The following is a 14,740-nucleotide window of genomic DNA, read 5'->3' on the forward strand; positions in this document are numbered from 1 at the left end:
CAGCTGCTAAATGTGGTGGTTTAATGCATTCTGCCCTATGACCTTCTCTCTCTACCAAGAACACCAAAGGACCGCTCTCAGAAACAGTGTAGAAGAGCTTGTTTTGTAAAACAGGAAAAGACTATAATAAGATCCCTGCTTCTCTACATTTCCATTACTATTTAACTAGAAGCTACATGTTGAACCTCATTACCTGATTAACATGATAATGTAGTGTCTAATGTAGATTTGCTTATTGAATAACATAGACAGGCTCAGAGAAATCCAGTTTCAACCTATTACCTCTCCATTATGTCACTACAACTTCCCGGAAGGTTTGGAGACATTATGATTATAAATATATGTGCACATCTATGCATACGCGGTATTTAATCCTGCGTTATGAATCTATCTCATTAGGCCAGGGCTTTTTTAAAATCTAGTTTACCTGTGCACTGATGGATTACAGGGCCAGGTTAGGCCACAGGTTTAAAGATTGGGGCACTGTCTACCTCTCCGTGTGTGACAGATTAGCAAACGGTTAAATGTGATACTCGCTCTGCCTCTGCTCCCTCACACTGCTAGCAAGCAAACTGTTCGAGCAACCCATAATTACATTTCTAATTGCAGAATAATTAGGACTCCCTGTGTAGCTCGTTAAGTCATTTGTCACTAAAGCCTCTAATGTGGCATACAACAACTCTCTAATTACAAAGAAGGAAAAGTGCACAAGATGGGCAGCATTTCACTACTTGTGGCCTAAGTTTTGTTTGATGTATATTTCATTCATATTTATTATTATTATTATTATTATTATTATTATTATTATTATTATTATTATTAGCTGCTATGACTGTGTTATAACCTAGTAAAACAAACCAGCAACCAGCAAAAACAGACTCTTCTAATGATAAAATTAAGTAAGAACTCATCTGATTAAGAGCCATGCTGCACATTAGAGTGGTTGCTTTCTTTCTTTTCAACGTTAAATTACAGCAAGGTCAAGTAATTTCACTCTACAGAGAACAGTGGAAAAAAAAAAAGATCTTATCAAAAGCAGATGATATACTGCTGTAATGTACCCCATCTGGCCTTCCAAAGGAGACTGCTTCTCACAGTTCTGTCAGGACTTTTACCAGAACTTAAACAAAAAAACAAAACTACAATTTTATTCAACAGTTTTGCAGTAATAACTGGGCAAAGGTGTGGGATGAATTACAGTCAACATAAGTGCATCTTTTGAACAGATAAAAGAATATAGAAGAAACAGGACAACGCTGAGGTTGCACCCCAGCTCCAGGTAACATCAAGCTCTTAATAAAACTCCAACGAGTCAAAAAATGAACAAAGAACACAGACAGTTTTCTTTTCTTTTCTTTTGAAATAATAAGTCCAGCAATCAATAGAGCTCGACTATTTTTGTTGCTGATCCTACCATACAGTAATAGCTGTTATGAAATCATGTGTTTGCTTACCATTGCTTATTCAAGGCAGTAAACTTGGCAGCTCTATAAACAGTGCAGATGTATATGAATCAAGCAATGCGCAAACACTGACTCCAACTGTGTCCATCTCCAGTTAGGCATAATAGCATTGCCTCTATACTCACCAATAACCTAATAAATCCTGCGAACAATAATTAGCTGGGAAATGAATGCAGAATACTAGCAATATTTTATCATCTCTTAAGCTTTATGATATCCAGTTCTTTCACTATGGGGGAAAGAAGTTGGACTAAATGCAAGTGGGGCCTATCAGCAATATTTGGTCATTTGTCACCAGTATTAAAATCTATTGCTATTACCATCACTTAATTCTACCCCCTTGACACAAATCCAGCCAGATTTTTCATGAGTTGTGAACGTCCATCTGTGCGTGTCACTGCAGTTCATATCTGCCAGAACTACGAATGCACAGCTGGATACAGTGAAGTAGAAATATGCATTACGCCCCTGGCACTGTTTTACCCACACACCTGTCCCAGCTGCACCTATACACTACTTACCCAGAATGGAATGACATAAAAAAAAAAGAAAGAAGGCCTAATTTCATTACCATCTGCTTAGGAGAAAGACAGACACTTTATTTAGAATCTGGCTTATTTAAACTGTGCAACTGTTAGGCAGAGGCTCCTCTGCTTTCAAATGAGAGACTGCAACAGTGTGTGTGGGAGTGCAACTGTGCATGCAGTCCTGAATGTGTGTGTGCATGCGCGCGTGTGTGTGTGTAAGCCTACTTGAACGTGGGTGGTTGCACGTGTCTTGTAATAAGGTTGTTTTCTTCCCTTTGCTTCATTTTGAACTACTTAACCTTTGCTTAAGGAAATTCTTCAGAGACTGAAGCTCTTTTTTATATTTTCCAGTACATAAATAAAAAAAATAATCAGATAATAAATCAAAGATAAAACAAACAAAAAAGGCAGGATCAAAGCAAAGTGTGTGGGGGAGTGTTGCCTTTAGACCTGTTGAGAAAGACAGAGGCTGCCTTTACCTTTCCTAAGTGAGGATGAATTAGACCACCATGGAGAAGAGAGCAAAAGCTTGGCTCTCTGCCTGCAGGTTGATGGAGGAGAGCTATGAACTCTGGGAAATGAGGATCTAAACAGAGTGTAGATCACCAAGCCCACTGGCTCTGTCTCTATCAGACACAGCATCCCTCTCTCTCTCTCTCTCTAAGACTTAAACACCTGGACACACTCTAACACTCACACTCCACAGTCAATGTCTAGATTAATCTCTGAGGGAGGAATCAATCAACACACCTGGTGGCATCTCGGAGAGCCCCGGAGGCTTGATGGTCCCGCTGAAAGAGAGTGATATGTCCAGGTGCTTTAGAGACATCTCAGCAGAAATCTCTGCCTTTCCATCTTTCCCCATGAAACTGACAGCGAGTTAGTTTCAAGGAGATATGAAGCTAACACCATGTCATTGACATATGGATGAAGAGCCTAGGGAGAAAATCTAAGGAAAATCCACAATTTCTTTGTACATGTACAATGACAATAAAAGGATATTCTTGCTTCTCAAGAACAAAGGTCACAAAGTGCTGTACAATAAAAATAAGATACATCAATCAAAACTATATAAATGGATAGAATTTCTTCATTTAAGTCATCAACAGCGTCCACTTAAAACCAATGGAAGTGAGTTTCACAACTTTGAAGGTCCAAGGTACCACCAACAAGCACGGATCAGCTAACCCCAGAGACCTTGAAGTTGCATATGCATGTAGAAGTTCATTAATACAAGGAGGCAACAGACCACGAAGAGCTCTTAAGTGTTCACCAAAACCTGAATCTTAAACTTTATAGTTGTTTCACAATTGTGCACTGCAGCACAATTGTGAAACAAATGAAAGTGATCCAGTGTGAACGTTTGCTAAGGCACAGCAACAACGAATTACAATAATCAAGCTATGATGAAATTAAAACATGTGCGATCATTTCCATTTCAGATTTAGGCATAATATATGTGTGTAGATGGTACATTGTAGGGTCAGCACAGCATCATCATCTCACAGCAATGCAAGTTTGCATGTTCTCTTTGTGTCTGTGTGGATTCTATCCAGGGACTCTGGCTTCCTCTGGATAAACACATCAGGTAAATTGGTAACTCTAAAATGACCAATGCCTATCTCTTGCATTGCTAATGCTAATGCTGCAATAGGTTGGTAATCACCTCTTGCCTATTGACATTAGGCATAAACTCCAAGCCAGCCATTACCTGAAGGACAGATCATCTGGCAACATTATGGGATTTGAATGACCTATAAAGCAACAGGTGGTAATTTAATGCTAACCTAAAAGAAACGCTGGCTAAGCAGAAGTCTACAAACAACAGGCATGCAGTCTGTCCAAAAAAGAGCATTAAAAGTAAAGTCTTTGACTTCCCAATATAAATATCTTTATTTTACTTGTCCACACTTTAAACACAGAAGTCCCCACCCTGGAAGAAGTTTTTCAGCAACCTAAAATGCAGATTTCTGTGTGAACTAAAGGTTAAAACGCGTAGAAAATGCCCATGTAAATGAGGACAGGGCCTATAATTGTGTCATTTTCAGTATTTGGCATTTTCAAAAAATGACAAATACTGACGTTCCTCAAATGACCATGCTGCTGGCCTCTAAAGCTATGTAAACCACATAGATTCAGCTTGATAAAACATCCTAAATCTGCAGCAGATCAGGATGTTTACAGTCGCAGTTTCCTTATTATTAACCTCTGTAGCAGTGCACATGGGAAGGCAGGCATCAAGTACGTTAAACAGTCTTTAACCTACCAGCTCCCTAGTACAAACCCTCTATGACTACGCCAATGTTAGAATAATGTAGGTAATAGTTAGCACAGTCCAGTCCAGTCCTGCTACACAAACTCCTTTGGATAAACCATGCAGAGTATTTCCAGTAGATAGATGTGAAAATGAAAACTTTACAATGCTTTGATTTCTGATTTAATTCCATTGATGTTTACAGGAGGTTATTACGAAGCCCCAAATTAAAGATATACAGTCGGCGGATGCATAAATCACACGTGCCAACAAGTGACAAAATCACCAACAAATCAATGGCTGCTGGCTAAATGAGTCACCAACTTTCACATAAAACATTCTGTAATCAAGGATCCATTGTTTAAAAATCCAGACAAAAACTCATGCTCCATTATTGTTATAAATACCATGTGCTGTGTGTCAATAATTTACATTTATATTCAGGCATTTCCCTCTCTCTCTGCTGCATTTTTATCTGAATATTAAAAGCATTACCTTTGCAGAGATTTCGTGCACCTTGTTTTTCTCCTTTTTTTAAAAAAAATGGACACTGTGAGTTTATATGAGGAGTTTGGAAAACTATAAAACAATTCAAGTATCAATTACACGTCATTTTGTCAGCTCTGTTTGGTATAAGTGTATCTGTAACAACTATAGGTGGCCCACACTCACAGTTAGAGTGCAGCGTTTTGACCAAGCTGTCTTGAAGATTGAGTGTTTCTATTTGGATGAAACAATTCAGAAGAGGCTTTTGGTTTAGCTTTAGGGGAGAGTGTCTCGGAGGAGCTCTTCATCATCCTCTACAGCCACTTTCACAGGTTAATGAATCAAGAAAATACACTCAGGACTTTCTTACTTAGGAGCTGGGGGTTGCGGTTTATGGTGCATTTTAAAATTGATAGCGGGAGATAAAAACGCAGTGAAGTCAGTATTTGTGCATGAGCTCCTGTTTTGCAGGGACCGAAACAAGAATAACATTTCACATGGAGCACCAACTGAAAATGTCTGCGCCGCACAGATGGTCGGATGATTTAGTGCTCAGAAATGAGATTTGTTGGAAAATCTTTTAAAACATTGTAACTATTAGCAGCAAAAAAATAAACCTTTGATTCCGTATATCCTGCTTGCACATAAACACAGCCTACGTCACTGCATTATGATTGATTATTTAAGCTCCTAATATAAATCCTTCTCCTGGGAGATAGAATAATTAAAAGCAGCCTGATAATTTTGTTTAGTGAACCATGATGACTCTTTGATCCATGCATATCTGATCTGTGCGCCAAAACAGCCATCACCATTTAAATGATGCTCCTTATTATGATTACTATCAAGCCGCCTCTGCTCTTGTCTTCTTTCATCTTTGATATTTATCAATCCATCCTTCATGCTGATGGAAGCCCATTAGCTGCAGATGCTTTCAGGTTGACATGTTGACTTAATAAGCTACATCTCATGATAAAAATAACTGTCCGTGGCACACGAGATGTTCTCTAATAAGGGTGCGCTGCGAGAGAGGGTGAATAATGAAGCCATACTGACATAAATTTGACACTACTAGACAATCACCCCCTCGAGGGGTGACTGGGACGAACAAGTCTCCCGGGAAAACTATGCAGTCCCCAGGCAGAACATCACCCAGAAAGCCAGGCGTTCTGAGCTGCTGTTCACTGCATACATATACAATCAATTTTAGAGGTGACCCCCTCGCTCCCAGCGCAGCACTCAGCTGGAGGCTTGTGAGCATCTTTACTGCTACCCAGAGTCTTTAATCGTGGACAACTCTGATTTAGAATGAGATTTCTGAACAGATACAAAACTACACATCAACACCTGTTTTTACCACTGTTACTGCCATGGTTTGTGAATAGCTGAAATTAAGCACTTATAGTCCAGATTTCAATCAGAAATGCAAAGATATTTGGACTGAAAAACACCCTCCATTTCTTTGCTGTGTGTTTCACCAGGAAAACGGGGAGAAATGTGAAATTGAAATACAGAATATATAAGACAAAAAGTGGGGAAAGAGTTTGTAAATATTCAATATTTACTATGATCACCTTTATTCTTCAACACAGCCTGAACTATCTCAGGCAAGCTTTCTTATAATTTCTGTAAAAGTTAGTTCTCCAGGTTTTTTGAAGAGCATTCATTGCGTATTTCTCTTTCCAGATATACTTTTATTGCAGTGGTGATGAGCAGACTTTCAAATACTGTTCATGTGCTGTAGATAGTTTTGAGGCCTACCACTTTTTCCCTGACCCGCCTAGTTTCTTCAGATGTTTTAAGGAGACAATTCACACCTTGCCTTGATATGCTAAGTTTTAGATAATAGGTCTTTAGAAATCACCTTGTTAGTGCAAAAATACTAGTATTCTATACCTGTCAAACTGTGTTATCGTTGGTGTTTTCATAGAATTGGCTAAAGAAATGGAAAAATGGAAACAAATTATGTGTTTTTGCACCAGTGTGCTGGCAACAAAATGCCTACTGATACAATTTAATTTTTTATTTTTATTTATTTATTTTTTTGCTGTTGTTTGTTATGTGCACTGGTTCATCCCTGGAGTTGGGTGCCTTTTCTATGCTTGAATGATTCATAGGTGGTTGAAAAAAGAAACAAACACAAAAAAAAACAACCCTCTGAAATGGTCAGACAGAAAGACTTGCCTGAAAATGAGTGAACATTTTGTGACTTTTGAACAGTGGTGAATATTGTAGAACTTCCATAAAAGATATCTGATATCCCCTTACGCTACTGACGTGTGTTTAATCTCAACGCGAGAAACTGGTGCGAACATTAAACAGACTCAGTGAATAGCTTTGTTTGAACATGACATGGATTTGTTTAGCAACAGATGACATATCGAATCTGTCAGAGAGGAGAGAAATAACAGTGCCATCGTTTTTCTTTCCATCCTTCTTTACGGTGATGTTTTGAGAGGATTTTAATAACTAATTACAATCTTCAAATTGCCAGCGTGTGTGCTTTAGAATTTCTTTGACCGATTCGTTTTTTTCCATCAAGTATGAGGATTTTCTGCCAGGTTTGATTGCATTTGGACTCAATAATAAGCACTAATATAAAGATTTAGTCATCATAGTAGGGTGTGAATCATAGATCACACAAAAAGACTGAGATTTTTAGAAAACAGCCGTGTAAGAATATCCTCTCTATCTCTCGAGCGCATGAACAGCAGGAGATATACTCGGGGATTACATATATTGTTATCCTCAGGCTGCGGCGCCCCACAAAGCTTTACATCAATGTTATCCCATCCACCATAAATGATCTATAAATAACAGAACTTCTCAATGTAATCACAGAGGTTTCCTGCCTGTTTTCATCTAATGATTGAGTTAAATAGAGCTGGACAGACATTTCCTATTACTGTGCACTAGATTGTAGGGATCTACTGTACTATAATAATATAATATAAAGCACACTACATGTGGAGAAACAGCCAGCAGGTCTCATATGCTTTAGTTGGCTTTGAACCAGTTCTAAATCTGCCATCCTCCCCACTTGTGGGGTGAAGAACTTGCTTCTTTTCTCAGTAAGCTGACATTTCACCACAGCCAAAAGTTAAATGTCGCCATGTGAGGCATACAACTGTGTCATGAATCTAATGCAGCTCAAGCTCTGGCAGAACTGTAGATTTGTCCACTGCAGTGCATTTCTGTACAGAAAGACTGAAATATGGAGACACTGAATAAATGTAGAGGACTTCAATTAATTTAATTAATGGACGTCATTTTAGACAGATGAATTGATGCGTACACTAAGCACAGAGGTTTAATCGGTGGTTGGGTATAGAAATAGCCATTTAAGTGGTAATGTACCACGATTAAACATCTGTTGTACGCTTTTCATATTTTATGGTTCTTGATTTGTAAGGGACTTAATATGTTTCTCGTGAGACTGTTGTAAGGTGTGTAAAAATAATCTAATGGGCATAAACTCAGTTTAGCAAAATAATGTTCAGCTTTAACCATACACATTCAGTATCTGCCCTTTTCCACACCAAGAAAACAATACAACCTAATTTCAAACACCGAAGTGAGGTTGTGTTTCTCCCGCACGTTTAGGTAATGCTCTCTCTGATTCTCACTTTTCGAGGCTTAGCAGAGCGTTTGGTTTTGTTCAACCAACACTGCGCCGTTAAGCCCAGCTGCATCCCATCAGTTTGCTACACTGCTCGTCTTGTCAGAGCTTGCTTAGCACCCTGGAGGTCTCAGAAACCCTGCTTTGTTCTAACTGCAGATGGCTGATTGAGAATTCTGGGGTTGGTTTTGTTGGATCGTCCACAGCAGCCGGAAGAAGAGACGTTCGACAAAAGTACATAATGATGGAAACAATACGAAAGCACTGCAAACATTCAAAGACTCACTTCTCTTTTAGCTAAAAAAAACATGTAAGAATCCACTTTAAATATTTAAACTTCATCTTTTTGGACCTCGTGATCAAAGTTTGATCGTGGGCGCATTAAGTAAGAACAATGCTTTCAACAACATACTGTGTATATAAACAAACTTGCGAGCAATGTGGTCCATAATAGAAACTGAAATTAAAAGTAAATCCATAGTTCTGCATAAAATCTACATCATAGTTACACTGCAGCTGCATAGCTTATTGCACACCCTTCAGCATAGCCTGTGGTTACAGCCCCACCTGCATTTTCACATCTCTCCATGCAACAACAGCAACTCGTCCCCTTGGTCCACATGTAGTGTAAACACAGTATGCTGATTATCACAAGGATAATACCTTGAAGGAAGAAAATAAATTTGTTGCAGACTGTAATTGTATTTGGTTCACAAAGCTAACCCCATAGTCAAAATTCCGTCAGTGCAGCCATAACTTACAATACAATTTTATTTCTTCTCATATGATGCTTCAAAAATGCCTGGAAAGACTCAGTCTTATGTGTGGCCTCATTAGGATGTTGTGATTTAAACAATGATTACACTGTAATTGCTGATTTTATAGATGATGTCAGGCCAAGTCGCAGAGTAACACAAAAGTAATCTAACAAGGATTCTGACTTTACTTGAGAATATATTTCAAAAATACTGACTTCTTTTCATTGGCTCCTATTTAAATCTAGAGTCAAATTTAAAATCCTTCCCCTCACAAGCAATGTGCTTTACCCTGAATTGTCCCTTAGTTACGCTGCAAAAGGCCTAGGCTGCTGGGAGTGTCCAGTGATGCACTGATTATTACTTTATCGCTCGCCTTTTTTTTACTTACTATGCGTTCATAATCAGTGGGTATTATGAATATCTAGTTTTCTTCTAAAGCATGTCATTTGTCCTGTCTTTTTTCCTACACCTCCAACCAGTCACCGCCGATGGCTGCCCCTCCCTGAGCCTGGATCTGCCAGAGGTTCCTTCCTGTTAAAAGGGATTTTTTCTTTTGTAGGAGGCCAATGTTTGTTGGAGTTTTCTCAGTATTATTGTAAAATCTTTACCTTCAAATATAAAGTGCCTCAAGGTGACTGTTGTCATGATTTGGCACTATATAAATAAAAGTGAACTTTATTGACTTTAGTGAATTCACAGAGTATGTGAGTATGTGGGCAGCACAGTGGTTACCACTGTCACCTAACACAGTTTAAACGCACCAGCTGGCTGGGGCCTTTATGTGTTGAGATTGCATATGTTTCCCTTTGCCTGAATGAGTTCTCTCTGAGTACTCCGGCTACCTCCCAAGGTCCACAGTACAAAGTATGTTAGATTAACTGGTGATTCTAAATTAATGAAAGGTGTTAATTTGAGCGCAAATAAAATCGGTGTTAGGCCTGCCATTGATTGATGGCCATTACACTGCATCCCACCTCCACCACAAGGCAAGCTGCTGCTAAATCACATCGCCACAATAAGCGAGGTGCAGCACAGAAACCTCACCATCATTATTTCATATTTTAAAAAGCAGTTCAATTATATTTCCATTGTTTGTCATTCAGTGAATTTAAGCCCAAACGATGTTAATTTTTGTCCTTTCATTCCTGCAAATTGACTGTTAGAGAGTGAGTCAGTAGATGAGTAGTGAGTGACTAAGCTTGTCAGTGTGTCTATCTGTGCTCATGCCCTTCATGCTCTTTCTTCATTCATGTGTGTATGAGTACATTTTCCATGCTATTTTCACAAGCGCATTCCTTAAGGACAAGTGACAGTTATATAATGGGGGGGGGGGTGTCTAAGTGAAGCAGCCATCAACGTCCTGATTTGTGCAATACATAATGCAAATTGTATATTTTTCCACACTACTAAGCAAAACAGAGTTTCCGTGAAGTTTCTGGATGACATCCATGTCTTTCAGTTACCACAGGATGGAAAAGCTATATTTCAAGTTATGTTAGGTTTAAGGCAAGTGGCCAAGGACACAAATTTTATGTAGAGATGTATGAAGATCACTGTGTAAATATCAAAACTGAGAAGAGGAAATACTGCAAGAAAATTAAGTTTTGGGCTGCACATACCTTGGCAAACATATGCTTCAAAGTGTATCTCATTTCCACACAGGGCTGGGGTTCAACATCTCGCCCAAGGACATTTTATGCGGACATGTGCGACATGTAGAAAAAGGAGTGAACTGCCAAACGCTGATTAGTGGATGACCGACTCTACCACACAGACCACAGTTGACCCTTCATTTTCTGGTCATTTTTTCATTCTTACTTGGAAATGATCTGAGAAAGGAGGCGTGAAACTCTTAGTGTCCTCCAGACTCTTTAACATACTTTTCTCCCGCAGCCTAATAGCATAGTTTATAGTCATGTCTGAAAATGCTTCCTAATCCACAGACCAGCAAAACCATCAACTATGCTGCATTAAAAATGTTCAAAAAATACAGAGCAGAGAGACGTGGCAGTAACACCACATGAAGAGGAGAAGGAAACAAAACTACTTACACAGATTTTTACAGCGGTATCACTGTGATCTCAGGAAAATCACTTGTAATGTTGGTATGAATAGAATTAGGGTAATAATGCACATGAACAACGTAATGTCATTCCTGACCATGAGGTCAGGGAAACTTAGGACTATTAGCACCATTCCATTCATGATGACACCATGTGCTGTTAGCTCTGCAGAGAAAATAGCCGGGAACAAGGTCAGTCTTCTTTTATGCACTTAGTAGGCATGATGCACTATGAAAGGTCAGGTTTGTTGTGTTTACTCATTTATGATTTTACCATTTTATATAATGATCCATTCTAACCTAACAATATGGTAATCTGTGGATAATGACATATTTTAAGGTTCACTCAGAGACACTGTCAACGAGCTATCTGCTAGTAAATCATCATGCAGTTAAGATTTGCAGGAAAAATACTGCAAATACTGTTTGTATTCTCTGAATAATTTATGGAAAACCCCATAAGGCACATTGCTAACATATAGACCAAGATATAGACCAAGCTATAGAAGAAGATTACTGAATTATCACATGACATCACACAGCATGATGGCCACTATGATAATATCAATGTGAATACACATAAATTGTAGAAACTGCAAATGAAACCACACTGATACAAGCAAACCAATACTCAGCCACTTAAATGTCAGCTCCAAGCCATGTAAATCATCCTCATCTGGATATAGCCAGCTAGCAGTGAAGCAAAAGCTAGCTCCTATTATCAAGAGCACAACTGCCTGTGCATTTAGAACACAGCAATACTAGTAGTAAATAAAGGCTGAACAATCAGAGCAGCAGATACTTAGCTTATACTCCAATATAAAAAAAACAACAACAAAAAGCTGAAAAGTCGCTTAATAGGCCCCCAACAGAGGGGTAAGGATTCTTCAGGAAAACACAGAAAATTCTGCCTGCATGCATCACTTTCACAGAGGAACTGCAGACATTGCAAAAGGATTCACAACGCCTTGCCTCAAGGTCTTGTTCTGGTTTCATATGTTGTGCTCGTGCACACGCACTCACCTGCCACTTTGGGTTTAGCTCCTTCTCCCCTAGGGCTCTGTTCAAGGTGTAATGACTTTTAGCTCCATCCAGCAATGCAAATCAAACATTTTAGAGCGAATGTCTGCATCCATTGGCAGCCTGTTTTAACTATTGTAGAATATCAAGAACTAAAGTCAAATGTTGTCTAAAATACAAAACGAGAGAAAGAAAGGTGCAATTGTCAGGCAAGATTTTAGAATAGAATTTTCTTCGGGACAAACCAGCCAGAAACAATCTGAGTTAAAAATAACATTTTAAAAATTAGCAAATAAAAACATGATTAAGGGTATTGGGATCATTTAATATTCACACAGATTAAATTAAAACTTCAAAGCTGTACTGTATGTGGCACCCTGAGTATTTTAAGTGTTAAAAACAAGTCTCAGAATTCTTATTGAAGTTTTTTTAATGAGGTCATTTCACCAGTAGTTGGCAGTGGCGGCTCAGAGAAATGAGTGACTGACAAAGTTATCCCTTAATTCAATTCAATTCAATTCAATTTTATTTATATAGCGCCAAATCACAACAAAAGTCGCATCAAGGCGCTTTATATTGTACAGTAGATCATACAATAATAGATACAGAGAAAAACCCAACAATCATATGACCCCCTATGAGCAAGCACTTTGGCGACAGTGGGAAGGAAAAACCCCCATTTAACAGGAAGAAACCTCCAGCAGAACCAGGCTCAGGGAGGCTGTGACTGGTTGGGGTGAGAAAAGGAAAACAGGATAAAAGACATGCTGTGGAAGAGAGACAGAGATTAATAACAGATATGATTCGATGCAGAGAGGTCTATTAACACATTAACACATAGTGAGTGAGAAAGGTGACTGGAAAGGAAAAACTCAGTGCATCATGGGAATCCCCAGCAGCCTACGTCTATTGCAGCATAACTAAGGGAGGATTCAGGGTCACCTGGTCCAGCCCTAACTATATGCTTTAGCAAAAAGGAAAGTTTTAAGCATAATCTTAAAAGTAGAGATAGTGTCTGTCTCCCGAATCCAAACTGGAAGCTGGTTCCACAGAAGAGGGGCCTGAAAACTGAAGGCTCTCCCTCCCATTCTACTTTTAAATACTCTAGGAACAACAAGTAGGCCTGCAGAGCGAGAGCGAAGTGCTCTAATAGGGTGATATGGTACTACAAGGTCATTAAGATAAGATGGGGCCTGATTATTTAAGACCTTGTATGTGAGGAGCAGGATTTTGAATTCAATTCTGGATTTAACAGGAAGCCAATGAAGGGAAGCCAAAACAGGAGAAATATGCTCTCTCTTTCTAGTCCCTGTCAGGACTCTTGCTGCAGCATTTTGGATTAGCTGAAGACTTTTCAGCGCGTTTTTAGGACATCCTGATAATACCTTACAAAAGTAACGCAGGCCAGTTATGGCAATGGAAGCCGTCATTAACACAGAACTGCTGTTTTGCTATGTTTCAGGTGAGAGTAGTATACGAGCACTATATAAATTTATGTAAAGTTGAAACTTATTTAAAGTAAAATGTTTGGAGTAAAATTCCTGTTTATAGGGTGTTTAATGTGACCAAGTAAGGGAGATAATTCAGCTTATCCGCGATGAACATGGGCGTGCTAGCTAAATGATGTTAGCTAGCACATTTTACTTTGTATACTTTGTATATCACCCTGCTCTAGTTTTTATTGCAATGGCCACTTTGTGACCAGATTCACTTATCAACTGCCAGTCCCCTAGTGACCTGTTGTTGCCACTGACTAGTCTCTAGGCCTGTGTGACTTGAACCTAAGCCACAGAGACCACTTTCAAGTAAGATGAACATCTAAATAACTCATATACCATATATATTTAGGTTTCAATAAATGCGTGTATGTGCACTTTTACTCAGATGCATTGTGGGAACTCATCTTTGGTGGTGACCCAATAAATTTAAAAAAATTAAAAGACGAGACTGGTAAATGAGTCTTGAAAACACAGACGTTATGCAACATTAGCTTGGAAAATAATTGTTTTCTTTGCTCAAATAATGATTTATTGAAAAGCTCCGTAGACGTTTGCAAGCTTGTCTGAAGATTTGGAATAATAGTGCTTCTTTTGTTTGATTCAGAACAAATTATTTGCTTTCAGTTTAATAAGGATTCTTTGTCATGCAGTCAAGCAGTTACTCTATGTAACAAGCTACAAACACTTCATAATGATTTCAGCATTTACTGGTGTTATTTGTACTTTATCAGACAATTTGTAAGGCAAACCCCTCCACGAACCATGTAATAGTTTGCATGCACGTGTCAGCTGGCAGCAGCCTGTTTTCTAACCATTGCTGTATGACCGTGGAATAAGCCACGGGCAGGACGATTCATACAGCATCAGAAATGAGCTACGGCTGATAATCCGGTGGTTCAGAGCATATTACAGCCTGATACGGAAAAGTGTGTCACAAACAGGGGATATAAAGAAGAGGATGCTTATAAATATCAGAGGAAGCCTGGAATATACAGTCAAATAGCAAAGAAATATTGAAATGGTTAATATCCCATTTTTAACTGCAGGAAAAG

The sequence above is a fragment of the Aulonocara stuartgranti genome (genome assembly GCF_965226115.1).
Source record: "Aulonocara stuartgranti genome assembly, chromosome: 2".
Classification (NCBI taxonomy): domain Eukaryota; kingdom Metazoa; phylum Chordata; class Actinopteri; order Cichliformes; family Cichlidae; genus Aulonocara; species Aulonocara stuartgranti.